The following is a 19,822-nucleotide window of genomic DNA, read 5'->3' as shown; positions in this document are numbered from 1 at the left end:
AAGACCTCTTGGCAGCACCAGGAGCTGTGAGCATGCTCCTCCATGTAGAAGTACAGCTGTGTCAGGAACGGCATCCAACATAAAACTTGAAAACTTATGCCGAATCCCAACCTGGGTCTCTGCTGGATCCATTGTGGTGACCCAAAACAACTGGGGGCAGTTGAAAGCAAGGAGGGAGGAGGGGGGGGAAACTGTCTTCACGTACACACATTCCTACTTGCATTTGCATAAAAATTTATGCCTGAAACTAAGTAGGTTGCAAAATGGCTTTCATGTCCCGGTATTTCCTGTTTTACTGTAAATAGTAACCTAAGGCAATAACTCAATGTCTTTGATACTGAGTCCACAGGAATAACTGTGTTCCAAACAAACGGCTAGTTGGAGAGATTGTGATGAGGAGTAACAACGTTACTCCCCACATTGTGGGGGAACTTCGGCTACAACGTTTTGGCCTCATGGTGCATTTGTCTGGACAAGATCCAGCACACCAGTGTCTCAGTGTTAAGGATCTCAGCAATTGGGAAAAGGCCAAGGGGGTGACCATATTTCACTTGGCAGTGACAGAGAGATGTTTAATTTCTAGATGTGGGGATGGATTGGTTGTTTGCCTCAATGGTTGCCATCTAGGACCCAAGCCAGTTCTGTAGTTGTGGTGGATGTGGCAATGGATGGCACCAGTGGACACAGATTTGTGTTGTGTATGTGTGTGCAATGTGCATTGATATCTCAGCGCCCTTTATTAATATACAGTAGGAGTCAAAAGTTTAGACACACTTTACAATTTAATGGGAAAAGTGTACGGGAGAAAGACTTGCTCTAAGATAATCATTACACAATAAAATGTTTATGTAGAATAAAAAGGAGACCAGCCCTAAATGTTTTTTTATGTTCTGTTGGAAACCATTTTTCTGGTTTCAGTGAATGCAATATATCATTTTTGAAGTGTATTTTTAGGAAGGCTTTAACTAAACACACCTTGTGATTCAGAAAAGTAATTACAGCACATATGAAGCTCAAACTTACACAAATGTGTTTCTTAAGACTAACAGAAGTGAGAAGTTGTGTTGCTCTGTGATGCACAGCACACTGAACTTGACTGACATTTTTGTGAAGCTTTAAATGTCGCTGAGTAGATGTTTGATCTTAGGTCTTCATAACTGTCTGGCTGAGCCTGATTTCAGGATGAACTCCTTAAAGGAATCTGGCTGTTCTTGGAAGGACTGAGCTGTGGTGTAATATGAAATGACTTCTGGTCACATTATTCACTCCAGTGTGGTGGAAATGAAAAATCATATTTATAACTGAGACTAACCTGCGGAAGTAGAGGAAGTGCCATCTCTCACTGTTTCTTGCCGTGTAATGAAATGAATCCTTCTCAGACTGACGTGCTGTGTGTGAGTGGGAGCAAGAAATGAGAAGGAGACAGCTGTTTTCAGTTTGATTTGGTTATGGCTTGGCTAACTCCCTAAATGAATAGCTGCAATTCTCTCTACATCCCCCAACCTACCCCAACAATATATACAAAAACAGAAGTGGTCCCTGGTCACCAGGGTGCTTTTTGTTTTAAGAATGTGTTGAATGGAATTTGTAAAATTGCCACTTTTTTATTGCATTATAAAGTATGTAGAAAAAATTTTCCTCATCTGAGTTACTCCATATTTATTACATTTGAGAATTGCTGTTGTGTCACTGGGATTTTTGGGGGGTTGTGGGGGGGACTATTGACAGTGCCCAGTTTCTTTTCCAATTTCTTAGAGGTCCAACTGCATATTTGCCTTCTTTGGCTGTATTAAGATGTAAATGGTCACTTCAGTAAAAGAGTTCCTGTTTAGTGAAGGCAAGAGCAATGACAAACTGTGGGATTTTCCCTCATTTGTAACCAGGAGGAAAGTGCATCGATGCTAGGTTATATGTATATGGATAACTGAAACCAATTGCTAACATTGACCTACGTAAACCAAACCAGTTTCTCTGTGCCTCAAACCACTCAATCCAGATTGCTTTCAGACTGAATAGCGTTCAGGCCTATTTTTTGGAATCCGGGTCATCCTACACACAGGTCCAAACTCAGTATGGCTCAAGCCAAATCCAAGCCATGTGTGTAGGTATGGGTATTGATAAGATTTTATCGATATCAGTGCCATTATCGATTCTGCTTATCAATCTGATTCCTCATCGATTCCCTTATCGATACCGCTTGTGAATTTTCTGTGTACTAAAAATACGCTTTACAGGTTTTCTATGTCAACATTTTATTGAATGTTAAAGTAAATAAATATGAAATTGGTCACTTGATCCTTAAACTCTGAACATAATAAACTCTAAATGGTGGATCCTTGATCTTTGGACATAAGTAGGAATAAACAAAATCTGTAGTTTTTGTCAAAAGCATTTCCTTTCATACATTATTGGCATGAATGTGTTTCCATACATCTGAGCTGAGCTCAGATGTATGTTGTGTGCTGCACGTCAGGATGTAATTCATAAAGAATGCAGGACGTCTGATTTTGGGAGAGAAAAAACATTTTAGTCAATTGTAGTTTATTGTCTGTATTACAGCGTTTGGAAAGAGGTGTCATTTTATTTAAAGCAGCAGTTCGTTTTGTTATTCATTCCGACCGGACTCTGTCTCGGCAGAGAGCGGCGCAGCGTTTGGAGCTGTGCGAATGGAACGGAGGACGATCTCGTTTCTTGACTGCAACAAGACAAGATTCCCAGTTAGTGACTTTAATCCACACAAAAGTGACTCATGATTGACATATTTTAATGGCTTTGAGAGGGGTTAAGAAGCGGAGTTGCTGCTTCTGAAGAGCAGTAAATCAAAGAACCAATGAGCCAGCGGATCGAAGCATTGCTTCATTGGTTCACGCTTCAAAGTGGAGTCGCACTGCAGAAGCAGTTGATTAGAGAGCCACTGCAGGGTCTGTAATCAACGTAGAGAAATGATCATTTTCCCGACAAACACCTTCAAAAACAACGGCTGCTTTGAAGGACCGATAATGGAATCGTTAAGCAAAAAGACTATTGATGGGTGGATCGAATAATTTCTTAACGATACCGAAAAGAACCGGTTCTCAATACCCAACCTTACACGTGTGTATCTGCATTTGTGCTGCATTCAGATGTCTGCATCAGAACAAGTCATAGCGGTCTTTATAGGAACTTTCCTGTCGTCTGCACCAGTGAACTGCAGGTGATGATATGAGGCACGGTCATTTTTCATTGATAACAACAGTGACAATAATTTACTTAATTGAAAGATACAGCTGTTACGAGCCGAAATCTGTAACTTTCAAATGGGTGGTGATATATCATGTTTCAGTCAGCCACTCAAGTTTTTTTTTTTTTTTTTTAGGGGAAGATGTATTGTCTAAACAGACAAAAATTACGTTTTTTTTTATCCAAAAATCCCTTTGGTAGGAAAATTACGGCACTTTTTAAGGTAGGGGTTAAAGGGACCTAAACAGTGACATAGTCAAAATGTGGATTTTGACCTTTGAATATCTTTGTGCGCACTCAGTAAGCCTCATTGATCTTATGGTATATGAATTTATGGATGGAGTTCTCCCATTTAGCGTTATATTTTTCAAGACTAACTGAGGGCGCCGCCTATAGGTGGCACTTCAAGTCACAACTTTTGGCATTTTGGGCTACATTTGGGACCCTCCCAGGGCCTGCACCGTGAATAAACCTTGCTCATTTATGCATATTTGGATACACTGGAACAAATTCTTTCCAAATTTGCATAAATGGCAGTGGCTTAATTACGGCGCTTTTGCATAGGTGGCGCTCTTCATGTTAAGAACCTGATATTTGCCGATTTTCATTTGGCCATATCTCGGTGCGCCCCCTATGGATTTCAGTGAAACTTGTTTTATTATGCTCCTCTATATCACTGCTATTTGGGATAAAGATATCAGGAAGGCTTTTTGCCTCATTAACCCACAAAGAGGGTTAATGAGGGAAAAGGCAAAAACACCTTCTTGATATGTAAAGCCCATACCTCCACCTTTTATCTTGCTTACTGATCTGATTGCCTTCAGTTCTGGTCACAAGCTTACATGACCAGAGGATCCTTGATTCAAATCACTTAAGCCCTTTTCACACAGGTCCACTTCGAGTTGCGTTGTGCGGCGTCATGACGACACCACGTGGAAGCAACCCAGTGCCGAGATGATGCAGCTCAATGCCACAACAGCGCGAGGGACGCAAAGGATGAAGCGAATTGGACTTCAAAAATTAAACATGTTTAATTTTTTCTGCGTCCTGTGCTCGACACAGAAATTAAGTGGTTTCAGTGCAAGTCAGAGCAACGCGACGGTACTCGACATGACTGAAAGCCAAACCCTCACAATACAATGTTACCTGACGCCAATTTATGAGTCCTACTGTGTGCTATTGTTCCCAAAGTATAAATCACACAGGTTTGTTTTTATACTGTGTACACAATGCAGTGAAACTACAGTCTCAAAAAGAGCACAGGAAAAAAAAATGCTGATTGCAGCCTGACTGCTTACTGCAGCTCCTCGGGCTTAAATTCTCTCACAACTGTGTTTAAATAAAGTCCTGCTCACAGACTGATTGATTGCCAGAGACAGGACATGTCCACATCCAGCAAAAAGGCCGGACATCTCCAGGCCACTCACGGACGATTCGTTCGCGCGCGCACATGTGAACAATTAAAAGGGAAAAAAAACTGGCTGCTGCAGTCCTCACTCTCCCCTCAAACTCTCTCATCATTGTGTTAAAGTCCATAAAAGTCCTGCTCACAGACTGATTGCCAGAGACGGGACATGTCCACATAAAAGCATAACTCCAGACATCTCCACATTTACTCACAGACGGGCACAGCTCGCGGTCGTAGGAAGAAAGATAAACTATAACAGAACTCAGAGCGCAGACCTGCAACTCAGCACAAGAACAAATATAAACTAGAAGCGAAATCAGAGTGCGCAGTCTGACTGGAGCCAAACTGTGCACTCTGTTCTCACCTCCTTTCTGCCCCCCTGCTGCGTGCACCTGACGCAGACATTCTTGCGTCATCATCACGCCACATGAAGCAACTTGAGGCAGCCCCGGTGTGAAAGGGGCTTAAGCGCCCTTGGGGAAGGTCCTTAAATCCACCGGTTGCTCCCGGTGTGCAGTTGAGCACCTTACATGGCAGCACTCTGATATTTTTGTGTGTGTGTGAGAGAGAGAGAGAGAGAGAGAGAGAGAGAGAGAGAGAGAGAAATATGAGCATGTTTTACCATAGGTGCTGCTCATTTGTTTACCTGTTAGAGGATGTCCCCCCCGTAGGATGTGTACTTGCCCAAAGTAGGCCTGAATGCTTAATGTTGATGTCTGTGTTCTGAAAGTATAGCAGTGCAGTTCACATCTCTTTTAGCTCTTCTTCCTACTTCCTGTACCTCTGTTTCCCTTCTCTCATCTTTTAAATTCAGTCCAGAATCTGGTCTTAATTCTGGATTTTCTGTGCTTAACCAAACAGATGGAATGCTACTGTAATGGAATGCTCCAAGTCAGATTTATGTGTGCACGCAGCTGAGCGTGAGTTTTTGCAGCAGATGATGGCTTCTAGGATGATGTGGATTGCGATAATGGTGTGTGTGTGTGTGTGTGTGTGTGTGTATACCAATGCTTCTCAAAAGAAGTGAATAGAGCCTTCTGTTGTTGTGGCCAACACTGCTTGTCTGCTCATACATGAGTGCATTGCAAAATCTCTGAATGTGTCCCATATCTGTGCCGTTAGCTCATTCCTAGCTGGTTGTCCTGACTGAATGATCTCCACTACAGTGACTGCATTGTTAACTTGACCGCATGCTTGGGCCATGCCAAAACTCCAAATGTAATCGTGAAAGACGGCGTCTTTGTCAACCAGTGAGTAGAGTTTGTCTAACCTCAACGCCCTGTTTGTGTGCACATATGGCTATTTGATTATGTTTATATATATATATATATATATATATATATATATATATATATATATATATATATATATATATAATTTTATGCAGGATAGGAACTGGGGAAGAAGCCATGATATTACCACAGAATTTAAAATAATACTTCTTAAAAAAAACTAAAAAGGCTTCTGCAATATGTGAGCTGCACCTGAGAATTATTTGGGCAATGTTTCTGTACATGTTTGCAGTTCACTCAGTTTTGAGGTGCTTGAAATAAATTTTCTCTAACGTGTCAGTGCAGCACATATCGTGCAATACTCACAAGAAATGGTTCAGAATTATTTGTTTAAGTGCTGTCCTTGTTATTACATTTTGGGGAGGATCATTGTAACTGTAAAATCAGAAATGGGGCAGTTTCAAGATCTGTGTTTTACTGCCAATAGTGTTTTTGCTGATCTTTGTTTATAGTCAGATGAAATCGATTCATGGTATAGAAAGCTGGACATATTTTTTTTATCCCTCTGCTTCTTATTCTCACCTCTCTCCTGTATTTTCCTCCTTCCCTCTCCCCTATCCTCACCTTGCTTCTCCCCTGTTTCAGCCCCTGCCACCACCACTCTTTGTAAGCCTGTTTCCTGTTGGGCACTGATGTCGGCGCCTTGTTTCCTTCCTTGCACCCTGAACTGCACAGGAGTGGCACATGCATCGACTGTACGTTTCCTGTAAAATGTACACTCTGCTCAGTGCTGGTAGCTGGTGATGGTTTCTGTCACTTGCTTTCTGTGTCTACGGTCATACAACCATGTAGAGAGGTGTTACATTGTGCAAAATTACTATCTACCTCTTACAACCCCTGGCAAAAATTATGGAATCACCGGCCTCAGAGGATGTTCATTCAGTTGTTTAATTTTGTAGAAAAAAAAGCAGATCACAGACATGACACAAAACTAAAGTCATTTCAAATGGCAACTTTCTGGCTTTAAGAAACACTATAAGAAATCAAGAAAAAAAAAATTGTGGCAGTCAGTAACGGTTTCTTTTTTTAGACCAAGCAGAGGGAAAAAAATATGGACTCACTCAATTCTGAGGAATAAATTGTGGAATCACCCTGTAAATTTTCATCCCCAAAACTAACACCTGCATCAAATCAGATCTGCTTGTTAGTCTGCATCTAAAAAGGAGTGATCACACCTTGGAGAGCTGTTGCACCAAGTGGACTGACATGAATCATGGCTCCAACACGAGAGATGTCAGTTGAAACAAAGGAGAGGATTATCAAACTCTTAAAAGAGGGTAAATCATCACGCAATGTTGCAAAAGATGTTGGTGGTTCAGAGTCAGCTGTGTCTAAACTCTGGACCAAATACAAACAACATGGGAAGGTTGTTAAAGGCAAACATACTGGTAGACCAAGGAAGCCATCAAAGCGTCAAGACAGAAAACCTAAAGCAATATGTCTCAAAAATCGAAAATACACAACAAAACAAATGAGGAACGAATGGGAGGAAACTGGAGTCAACGTCTGTGACCGAACTGTAAGAAACCGCCTAAAGGAAATGGGATTTACATACAGAAAAGCTAAACGAAAGCCATCATTAACACCTAAACAGAAAAAAACAAGGTTACAATGGGCTAAGGAAAAGCAATCGTGGACTGTGGATGACTGGATGAAAGTCATATTCAGCGATGAATCTCGAATCTGCATTGGGCAAGGTGATGATGCTGGAACTTTTGTTTAGTGCCGTTCCAATGAGATTTATAAAGATGACTGCCTGAAGAGAACATGTAAATTTCCACAGTCATTGATGATATGGGGCTGCATGTCAGGTAAAGGCACTGGCACTTGAGATGGCTGTCATTACATCATCAATAAATGCACAAGTTTACGTTGATATTTTGGACACTTTTCTTATCCCATCAATTGAAAGGATGTTTGGGGATGATGAAATCATTTTTTCAAGATGATAATGCATCTTGCCATAGAGCAAAAACTGTGAAAACATTCCTTGCAAAAAGACACATAGGGTCAATGTCATGGCCTGCAAATAGTCCAGATCTTAATCCAGTTAAAAATCTTTGGTGGAAGTTGAAGAAAATGGTCCATGACAAGGTTCCAACCTGCAAAGCTGATCTGGCAACAGCAATCAGAGAAAGCTGGAGCCAGATTGATGAAGAGTACTGTTTGTCACTCATTAAGTCCATGCCTCAGAGACTGCAAGCTGTTAGAAAAGCCAGAGGTGGTGCAACAAAATACTAGTGATGTGTTGGAGCGTTCTTTTGATTTTCATGATTCCATATTTTTCCTCAGAATTGAGTGATTCCATATTTTTTCCCTCTGCTTGGTCTAAAAAAGTAACCGTTACTGACGCCACAATTTTTTTCCTGCTTTCTTATAGTGTTTCTTAAAGCCAGAAAGTTGCCATTTGAAATGATTTTACTTTTGTGTCATGTCTGTGATCTGCTTTTTTTTCTACAAAATTAAACAACTGAATGAACATCCTCCAAGGCCGGTGATTCCATAATTTTTGCCAGGGGTTGTATATAAACATGGTTTTGGTTTAATGTTTAACATTCTCAAAGGCTCTCAGTTCTATGTACAGTTGCATACATCAGTGTTTCTGACAGGTGGTTTGAAACATTAGTGGTAGGTGGGCCTTGGACGTTCTAGTGGTCTGGGGGTATGTTCCACCAGGAGAAAACTTGGTAGGGTTTAAAGTTAAATGCATTACATGGCTCCAGCATGCAGGCTAAAATGCCATGTGGTCGCATTTGTGCAAATGCATGATTATTGTTGACATGCCCTTCCAGTCCAGGTCCTGTGTTTGTGGTTGAAAGTAGTAAGTTTTTTGTTTTTTAGTGGATTTTTTCACCACCATCTGTTCTGGTTGCACCAGCAATGACTACGCTTTTGGTAAGGGAGAAAAAGCGTTAGCATTTGCCCTGCAAGTAATACAAAAGATGAGCAATAAATACCTGAAGAGCCTCTGCCAGACTGGGGGGTTTTGTTGTGATTGTGACAGAACAGGTGTCATGACGAGTTCTCCCTGCATGCACTTCACAGTAACGTGCATAGCTGAAGAGGGGATAAGCTTCTTGACATCAGAAGAATTTTTAGGCCTAAATGCTGCTTGAAAGCAATATAGTCTAAACATCAAATTAATAAATTATATGAAATTAACAGTTTATGAATGTTTAAAGTATTGCAGTTACACTGATGCTGATGCCAAAGTCTTAAACTTTCCTGAGAGGTGTTGGGGACTTATTTGTGGGCATTGCTACAGAGCATAGTTTAGGGCAGAATTTGGAACACACACACACACCCAAAAAAAATCGGGAGGGGGGGTTGAAAAATAGACCCTAAATGATGCAATCTGGAGAACTACTAACTGCTGGAACTACAAACTACAACCGACCGACCGACGTTGCACTGCAACCAAAAAATAAAAAGTTAGAGATTTTATTCACATTTATTGATATAAAAAAAAATTCCAAAAATTATATAAATGTTGATTTTTCCCATCAAAGTATTGTATGTAATACAACCAGGGGGAGTTCATTGATGTTATGTGAGTTTGGTTGCACTACAAGATATAAATAAAAAGTTAATTGGATTTTATTCAAATTTATTACATAAAAATTCCCTGAATTTATATAATGGTATATTTTTCAAAACTAAGTGCTGTAGTACAACTAGAAGGAGCTCATTGATGTGTGCTGTGAGTTTGGTGGCATTACACACCAGAAGTGGGATTAAGTCACCATCAAGTTGTGAATCAGTAAGTCTCAAGTCATAATAACCACCAATTGTTTACAAGCTGACTTGAGACATGACTTGGGACTTGCAGATTGATGACTGGAGAATGACTTGACAGTGACTTCGTCCCACCTCTGCTACACACCATAAAGGTGATGTTACTGAGTTTCTCACAAAGCATTTCCTTTCGCTGTGGTAATGTGTTGATAGTCCCTGACCTCTGGTCTCGCAGACAGCTGCACAGCACGGAGGACGTCTCATTTTGGGGGAGGAACTGTTTTGATCAGTTGTAGTTTGTTGTCTGTATTACAAGGTTGTGTCATTTGATTTAAAATGATGATTCGCTGTGAAGTTATAATTTTACTCTGCAGAGAGCCGCACAGCATTTGAAGCCGTGCAGTTTGTCCCACAACAAACAGAGGATATTATTATTTTTTCTTCACATGTAACAGTAACTTCAGTTTACGAACCTGCAAAGCTGGTCCAACCCACGCCAGAGAACAATGGCCTGCACTCCCCCACGAAAAGTTAATGTGGAATGAACAAACACTGTCCGGTGTGAAACGGAGGATGATTCTCGTTTCTTGCCCGTAACAAGACAAGAGTCCCGATTAGTGACTTTAATCAGCAAAAAGGTGAGTCACGATTAGACATGGGCCAATAACCGGTTTCACGGTGTACCGTGGTATGAAAAAGCCACGGTATCAAAACCACTAAAATTTTCCGTTATACTGTCCCTACGGTATGAGCGGGTTGTGAGAACTCTTGACAGGCAGAGTGGAGGCAGCCGCTGCCGTCCTTCCCCCTAGCGCGCACCTCTGTCTCTGTTTACAAACAGGCAGCTTTGTTTACAAACAGGCAGCTAACGTTAGCTAGCTCTGTATCATGGCTGAAGGAGGCAAAGCCTGCACTGAACATTTCCCTCCGTCTAAAAGGACCAAGTCGGCTTTTTTGTTTTATTTTCTGCAGAATAACTTTTCAAGCCAAAAACGGTGGCAACAAAGCACCGTACCTATGGCCTGTGTCGGACACGGAGCGATTCAAGATACCCGTAAAGGATTACATGGAAGTAGTAAACTTTATCCCATCCTTGAAACACTGAGAAGTACAAGCGATGGACTCGAGTCATATTGAGCAACTTAGCACCATATATTCCAACAACCTCTTCTCTGATACATTTGTCCTTATGTGATTCCCCCCCACTTTAATACAGTCACCTTGTTGAGTATTTCATTGTATTTGCAAGATTATCTCTGTAACAACTCCGTCGTCTCGTGTTAGCCCGTCTGTCCTCTGCTGTGCAGCTTCATCATGTTCCCTGCTGCCTACCTCTGTTGCTCTCTTCATCGCCTCTTCCCTCCCTCCTTCCTGTAGCCCGGTGCTGCATTCCTACTGCAGCAATCCACTCTGGCAAGTACCTGCTCTGCATTCTGTGGAGTCACTCCTCACATATCTCCCTCCTTCCGTGTCTGTTTTATCTCAGTCTGTTGCTTCTTCTGTGTTCCTTTGCTCATTTTGCATTATTACGTGCATTGGGCTCTGTGCATTCTTCTTGTCAAAGCTTTTCAGCTCTTACTTGCATTTTTTTATGCCAACTATTTTTCCTTGTCAGCTGCTGAGGTCTCCATTCAGCTGCAGCAAGGAGTTAACAAGCAGTTAATGCCAAGGATCAAGCTGACGAAGCACTGCCAAGCTCTGCCAGCCATGCTGTATGTTGACGCTCCGTGCCAACATCGGAACGCAGTGAATGAGCAGGACCTCAAGCGGTCATGCAGGAGTCGGGAGGGCTGTATGCTAAGAGCTATTGATGTTTCTGTGAATTAGCAGTGTGTGTAAGTAGTGGTTGTGAGCCATTAGGGGAGTAACATCACAAAATGCCAAATCCAACACTCCTGGCAAATTGTGAGATCAGCTGTCATCTCTACTTGTATTTATTTGGGACAGGACATATAAAGACAGGAGGATGTCATGGGAACAAGGACAAAGGGTAAGTGAATGAAACTGAATGCAACTCAAAAATTGAGGCTGCAATAATTTTGAGAGGCCACATGAGAGTGACAGAGACTGATACCCGGTTAAGAGAAATCTCTTGAAGGAAGCAAACTAATACAGCAGTCCTCTTGTTCTTGACCTTTATTGCAGGTCTTCAGGGAGAGAGGAACTATTGCTTTGACCTAAATTTCTAAATGTAGGCTTTCCATTAATACTTTGATGTATAACTTTTAATATGACAGTCACAAATGTTAGCGTCATGGTGTAGATTGGTAATACCATTGGTGTGATTGTTGCAATGTGATCTATGTTATTTGATCATGAGGTTTACCACAAGGCACAGGTGTGCACACAATGTTGAAAGAAGTGCTTAGAAGTTTTACTTAAGTAAATGTAGTAATCCCACACTGTTAGCAATACTCTGTTGCAGGTAAACGCCCAGCATTAAATGGTGCTTAAGTAAAAGTACAAAATTATTTACATCAGAATATACTGACGGTACCAAAAGTAAAAGTACAGACTACCCAGTGGTGCCTTTTTAGTCATCAGGTACTGTATTTACTAGAGTACAAGTCACACCAGAGTTTAAGTTGCAACTTTTTCCTATATATCAGCTCGTTCATTTGGGATTTTTGTGCATTGTTGGTTTGCACTTTTTATTATTTTATTATTGGAGTTTATTTTGTTTCGTGCTTTGATTCCTGGTAAAGCCCTATGTAATTATTATAATTGCTCCTCCAGAGCTGCAATGAGGGAGAGAGAGCAAGAGAGTGTGTTCCAGTTATAATCAGGAATGAACAACAAATTTAGCACATAGGTCTTTATGTATACAGTATTCCTCATGCAAGAATTTAAATCTCAGACTTTAAAGTAGTTCTTGAGTTTTAGGACGCGAAAGGTTTTGTGTGTGGACAGATGAAAGGACAGCAATTTCTCTTGACAAGCACAACTTCTACAGATTGTTGTATCAATTAATTTAATAAAAAATAATTTTACCATACTGAAGACCAAGAATAAATAAACATAAGTTCAAATGAAGGTACAGTAGTGTTCAGAATAATAGTAGTGCTATGTGACTAAAAAGATTAATCCAGGTTTTGAGTATATTTCTTATTGTTACATGGGAAACAAGGTACCAGTAGATTAAGTAGATTCTCACAAATCCAACAAGACCAAGCATTCATGATATGCACACTCTTAAGGCTATGAAATTGGGCTATTAGTAAAAAAAAAAGTAGAAAAGGGGGTGTTCACAATAATAGTAGCATCTGCTGTTGACACTACAAACTCAAAACTATTATGTTCAAACTGCTTTTTTTAGCAATCCTGTGAATCACTTAACTAGTATTTAGTTGTTTAACCACAGTTTTTCATGATTTCTTCACATCTGCGAGGCATTAATTTTGTTGGTTTGGAACCAAGATTTTGCTCGTTTACTAGTGTGCTTGGGGTCATTGTCTTGTTGAAACACCAATTTCAAGGGCATGTCCACTTCAGCATAAGGCAACATGACCTCTTCAAGTATTTTGACATATTCAAACTGATCCATGATACCTGGTATGCGATATATAGGCCCAACACCATAATAGGAGAAACATGTCCACATCATGATGCTTGCACCACCATGCTTCACTGTCTTCACTGTGAACTGTGGCTTGAATTCAGAGTTTGGGGGTCATCTGCGGCCCTTGGAGCCAAAAAGAACAATTTTAGTCTCATCAGTCCACAAAATATTCCTTCATTTCTCTTTAGGCCAGGTGATGTGTTCTCTGGCAAATTGTAACCTCTTCTGCACTTGTCTTTTATTTAACAGAGGGACTTTGCGGGGGACTCTTGCAAATAAATTAGCTTCACACAGGCGTCTTCTAACTGTCGCAGCACTTACTGGAAACTCCAGACTGTCTTTGATCATCCTGGAGCCGATCAATGGGTGAGCCTACAGCTTGGACTCCGGCAAGGACGGTCGCATTCCTCCCCTCTCCTCTCCTCCTTTCTGCTCTCTATCTCTGCTCCGACCTTCAAAGTCCCAGCTTCACAAGACTGTGAATTCTTCAAATTATGATTTGGATTAACTATGGAATTGATCAGCTGGTCTCTCAACACCATTGACACCATTTGTTTTTGACAAGGAGATCAGGGTTTGGGGACCCTGCGTGCCCTGATGGAACCTATCCAGCGGGCTTTGCTCTCGACAGATGAGAGAATGGAGTGTGACATGTGGCTCCACTCTCTGTGGAAGATATTGAGGATTCATTCGTATTCGCTTTTATGGTGGGAGGTTTGGTGCTGATTGGTTTGTGCGCTGCCCTGACCCACAGGAATATTAGCAAGATGGCTGCTTCCAGAATTTTGTCCCCTCATCAGTCCGTCATAATTAATGAGTTGGGCAATGCTGTGTAATCTCAGACTACGTGAACTCTTGAACTCAAACGCAAAATGGATTCAATCTCGGAGCAAATCACTGCATTGCAAAGGAATGTACTGCTGAGGACCAGAGAATATTCTTCATAAATTTGGTCTCTAGACGGTCAGGGGTGCAGTAAATAGAATTCTGTATCTCTCCGCCAAACATCAACATGGCAGCCTTATCGGCTCATGAAGGCCAAATGCCCTGCTCTTCCACCAGAAGGATCTACAGCCTTGGTGAAGGAATTCAGCCCCCCTTCTCATCTACCCCCCCCCCCCCCCCCCAGCCTGCTGTTGCCTAGCAACATCAGACTTTACACACACACGGACAGAAACTGTCAGACTTTACACACACATGGACAGAAATTGACAGAAATTTAACTCATCTGCACACGACGCATGTCTCCATCCCTATTGCCCCCCCCCCCCCCCCGTGTCTCTCCACTCCCCCCACCCTAGCTTCCTCCTTGCCACCTCGAAGGCATCGCGGTTTTTACCGCTGCAGCCTTCAACCCCCAGGCTGGGCGGCGCGGGCCCCTCCTGCTGCAGCCTTCACCCACTTTGCCTCAATTCGGAAGACGGATTACTTCAAGTTCAGTGCACATAAACAATGTCAAATGTATATGTGTTGGCTTTAATTTTGATGTGTGCCATTATTACAGTAAACAAGTAATAATTGTGGATTAATTGCTGTATCTTGTCTGAGGTAATTGGAGTGTAAACGTAATTGTCCTTTTTTGGGATCAATAAGGTTGTCTGACGTCTGATTCTGGTTATTCTTCTATCCATTTTGATGGTGGTTTTCCGTTTTCTTCCACGCTTCTCTGGCTTTTTTTTTGTGTCCATTTTAAAGCATTGGAGATCATTGTAGATGAACAGCCTATAATTTTGTGCACCTGCGTATAAGTTTTTCCCTCTCCAATCAACTTTTTAATCAAACTACGCTGTTCTTCTGAACAATGTCTTGAACGTCCCATTGTCCTCAGACTTTCAAAGAGAAAAGCATGTTCAACAGGTGCTGGCTTCATCCTTGAATAGGGGACACCTGATTCACACCGGTTTGTTCCACAAAATTGACGAACTCACTGACTGAATGCCCCTTTTCTACTTTTTTTTACTACTAGCCTAATTTCATAGCCTTAAGAGTGTGCATATCATGAATGCTTGGTCTTGGTGGATTTGTGAGAATCTACTGAATCTACTGGTACCTTGTTTCCCATGTAACAATAAGAAATATACTCAAAACCTGGATTAATCTTTTTAGTCACATAACACTACTATTATTCTGAACACTATTGTCGGTCTGTTAAAATGAACTAATTGGCTGCCTTTTTAGTGGTGGCAGCATTTTTATTGTTGATATTGCAACACTGAGCATGTGCATTTAAGTGCCATATTATATTTGTAGTTATTAAAACATTTTCTTTTTTAAATATTATTATCAAGTGTTGCTTTGTGTTGGGTCTCCTCTGTGGAGTGGATGCTTTCTGCAGAGATGCTGATTCACTGATAATATGTTATAGTGGCACGCTCATTTGGTTTTATATAATCATGGATAAAGCAAAGTTGGCATCACCTTAGCGTAAGTCACTGAGGTAGTTAACAAAAAAAAAAAAAAAAAAAACTCCTCGGTGGGAAGTCACCAGGGGCAGATGAGAATCGCCCAGAAATGCTGAAGTCTTTGGATGTTGTTGGGCTGCCATGGCTGACACGTTTATACATTTAGTGGAAGTCAGGGACAGTACGTCTGGATTGACAAGCTGAGGTGGTGGTCCCCATCTTTAAAAAGGGGGACCAGAGAGAGTGTTCCAGTTATAAAGAAATCACACGTCTCAGCTTCCCTGGTAAAACCTGTACCAGGGTACAAGAGAGGAGACCTGGACCGTTAGTCAAACCTCAGATTCAGGAGGAGCAATGCGGTTTCCCTCTGGTCTTGGAATGGTGGACCAGCTCTTCACCCTCCAAAGGATATTGGAAGGGTCTTGGGAGTATGGGGAATCAGTCTACTTGTGTTTGTGGACTTGGCAAAGGTATATGAGCAGGTCCTTCAAGGTGTCCTGTGGGGGCTCTGAGGGAGTGGGAGGGAACCCCTGCAGCATGCAGACCTCTATATGACCAAAGTAGGAGCTATGTCCGCATTCTCTGCATTACATGAGACTTCTTCTCGGTGAGTGTTTGACTCCTCCAGAATTGCCGTGCTCACAGTCTTTGTGGGCAGGATTTCAGGCTGCAGCCAGGAATTGGAGGATGTGCAGTTTGGTGACCTCAGAATTGCATCTCTTCTTTTTGTAGATGATGTGGTTCTGTTGGCTTTATCAGACAGTGATGTCTAATGCGCAATGAGCAGGTTTTAGGCAGAGTGTGAAGCGATTGGGATGAGAATCAGCACCTCCAGATATGAGATTGTGGTGGATTGTACCCACTGGGTTAGGGGAGAGTTATGCTCACAACTGGAAGAGTTTAAGTATCTCAGATTATTGTTCATGAGCAGCAGTTGGAGTGTGAGACTGATAGATGGATTGGGGTGGAATCTGATGTTTTACAGACGCTATACCGGACATTCATGGTGAAGAAAGAGCTGAGCCAGAAGGTAAGACTTTCAATTTATCAATCGATTTACGCTCCTATCCTCATTTATGGTCATGAACTTTGGGTAATAACTGAAAGAATAAGATCACGGAACAAGCAGTGGAAATAAGATTCCTTTGCCAGGTTTCTGGCCTTACACTCCAGGACAGTGCGAGAAGCTCGACTATCTTGGATAGACTCAGAGTAGAACCGCTGCTTCTTCACCTTGAAAGGTGCCAGCTGAGGTGGTTCAGGCATCTGATGAGGATGCCTTCTGGTTATCTCCCTAGGGATGTCTTTCAGACTCGTTCAACTGGGAGGAGACCCCGGGGAATGCCCAGGATGCACTAGGGATTATATTTCCCAGATAGCTTGGGAATGCCTCAGAAATGCCTCACGATCCCATAAAGAATTAGAGGACTTGGCCAAGGATAGGGAACTGTGGCTTGAGCCGCTGGATCTACTGCCACTGTGACCTGGATTAGTCACAGAAAGTTAAAGAATGAATGGATGAACAAAGCTTTGATGCATTGATGATTCTCCCCCTTTCTTTTGTTATCAAGTGTGTGTGTGTGTGTGTGTGTGTGTGTGTGTGTGTGTGTGTGTGTGTGTGTGTGTGTATATATACACTCAACAAAAATATAAACGCAACACTTTTGGTTTTGCTCCCATTTTGTATGAGATGAACTCATAGATCTAAAACTTTTTCCACATACACAATATCACCATTTCCCTCAAGTATTGTTCACAAACCAGTCTAAATCTGTGATAGTGAGCACTTCTCCTTTGCTGAGATAATCCATCCCACCTCACAGGTGTGCCATACCAAGATGCTGATTAGACACCATGATTAGTGCACAGGTGTGCCTTAGACTGTCCACAATAAAAGGCCACTCTGAAAGGTGCAGTTTTATCACACAGCACAATGCCACAGATGTCGCAAGATTTGAGGGAGCGTGCAATTGGCATGCTGACAGCAGGAATGTCAACCAGAGCTGTTGCTCGTGTATTGAATATTCATTTCTCTACCATAAGCCGTCTCCAAAGGCGTTTCAGAGAATTTGGCAGTACATCCAACCAGCCTCACAACCGCAGACCACGTGTAACCACACCAGCCCAGGACCTCCACATCCAGCATGTTCACCTCCAAGATCGTCTGAGACCAGCCACTCGGACAGCTGCTGAAACAATCGGATTGCATAACCAAAGAATTTCTGCACAAACTGTCAGAAACCACCTCAGGGAAGCTCATCTGCATGCTTGTCGTCCTCATCGGGGTCTCGACATGACTCCAGTTCGTCGTCGTAACCACCTTGAGTGGGCAAATGCTCACATTCACTGGCGTTTGGCACGTTGGAGAGGTGTTCTCTTCACGGATGAAACCCGGTTCACACTGTTCAGGGCAGATGGCAGACAGCGTGTGTGGCATCGTGTGGGTGAGCGGTTTTCTGATGTCAATGTTGTGGATCGAGTGGCCCATGGTGGGGGTTATGGTATGGGCAGGGCGTCTGTTATGGACGAAGAACACAGGTGCATTTTATTGATGGCATTTTGAATGCACAGAGATACCGTGACGAGATCCTGAGGCCCATTGTTGTGCCATACATCCAAGAACATCACCTCATGTTGCAGCAGGATAATGCACGGCCCCAAGTTGCAAGGATCTGTACACAATTCTTGGAAGCTAAAAATGTCCCAGTTCTTGCATGGCCGGCATACTCACCGGACATGTCACTCATTGAGCATGTTTGGGATGCTCTGGACCGGCGTATACGACAGCGTGTACCAGTTCCTGCCAATATCCAGCAACTTCGCACAGCCATTGAAGAGGAGTGGACCAACATTCCACAGGCCACAATTGACAACCTGATCAACTCTATGCGAAGGAGATGTGTTGCACTGCATGAGGCAAATGGTGGTCACACCAGATACTGACTGGTAGCCCCCCCCCCAAAATAAAACAAAACTGCACCTTTCAGAGTGGACTTTTATTGTGGACAGTCTAAGGCACACCTGTGCACTATTCATGGTGTCTAATCAGCATCTTGATATGGCACACCTATGAGGTGGGATGGATTATCTCAGCAAAGGAGAAGTGCTCACTATCACAGATTTAGACTGGTTTGTGAACAATATTTGAGGGAAATGGTGATATTGTGTATGTGGAAAAAGTTTTAGATCTTTGAGTTCATCTCATACAAAATGGGAGCAAAACCAAAAGTGTTGCGTTTATATTTTTGTTGAGTGTATATGTGTGTGTGTATATACGAGGGCTGTCCATAAAGTATAGGTCCTTTTTATTTTTTTCAAAAACTATATGGATTTCATTCATATGTTTTTACGTCAGACATGCATGAACCCTCGTGCGCATGCGTGAGTTTTTCCACGCCTGTCGGTGACGTCATTCGCCTGTGAGCACTCCTTGTGGGAGGAGTCGGCCAGCCCCTCGTCGGAATTCCTTGTCTGAGAAGTTGCTGAGAGACTGGCGCTTTGTTTGATCAAAATTTTTTCTAAACCTGTGAGACGCATCGAAGTGGACATTGTTCGAAAAATTACGCTGGTTTTCAGTGAAAATTTTAACGGCTGATGAGAGATTTTGAGGTGACACTGTCGCTTTAAGGACTTCCCATGGTGCGAGACGTCGCGCTGCGCTCTCAGGCGGCATCATCAGCCTGTTTCAAGCTGAAAACCTCCACATTTCAGGCTCTATTGATCCAGGACGTCGTGAGAGAACAGAAGTTTCAGAAGAAGTCGGTTTCAGCATTTTATCCGGATATTCCACTGTTAAAGGAGATTTTTTTAATGAAAGACGTGCGGACGGGTCCGCGCGTCGGGACGCAGCCGGCGCGGAGCGGCGGCACAGGAAAAACACGTCCGTATTGATAACCATTTGTAAAATCCAGGCGGCTTTTGATGGCTTTCAGTGGAGTGAGTATATGAGAAATTGTTTAACAGCTGGACATGTTCCAACTTGTCCTTAAGGCTTCCAACAGAGGTGTTTTTCCTGTGGTGGAGCGTCGCGGCGGCTGCGAGCCGACACGCGGACCCGTCCGCACGTCTTTCATAAAAAAAATCTCCTTTAACAGTGGAATATCCGGATAAAATGCTGAAACCGACTTCTTCTGAAACTTCTCTGTTCTCTCACGACGTCCTGGATCAATAGAGCCTGAAATGTGGAGGTTTTCAGCTTGAAACAGCT

The 19,822-nt window shown here is 42.4% G+C and overlaps 1 protein-coding gene across 2 annotated transcripts in view; it reads left to right on the top strand.

Moving 5' to 3' along the window:
* Positions 1-19,822, top strand: part of luzp1 (leucine zipper protein 1) — a 136,738-nt gene that overhangs the window by 76,112 nt on the left and 40,804 nt on the right. Inside the window, exon 1 of one of the 2 annotated variants that reach the window (XM_034159734.1) lies at positions 11,058-11,644. The exons of the other annotated variant lie outside the window; for it this stretch is intronic. The gene's annotated coding sequence lies outside the window, so the exon portion shown is untranslated. Of the gene's footprint in view, positions 1-11,057; positions 11,645-19,822 lie in introns of those variants that run through there. 2 annotated transcript variants of the gene reach the window in all.

Source organism: Thalassophryne amazonica, chromosome 19, assembly GCF_902500255.1.
Source record: "Thalassophryne amazonica chromosome 19, fThaAma1.1, whole genome shotgun sequence".
NCBI lineage: Eukaryota > Metazoa > Chordata > Actinopteri > Batrachoidiformes > Batrachoididae > Thalassophryne > Thalassophryne amazonica.
The sequence above is the reverse complement of the archived record's forward strand: the minus strand, read 5'-3'. Positions and strand labels throughout refer to the sequence as shown.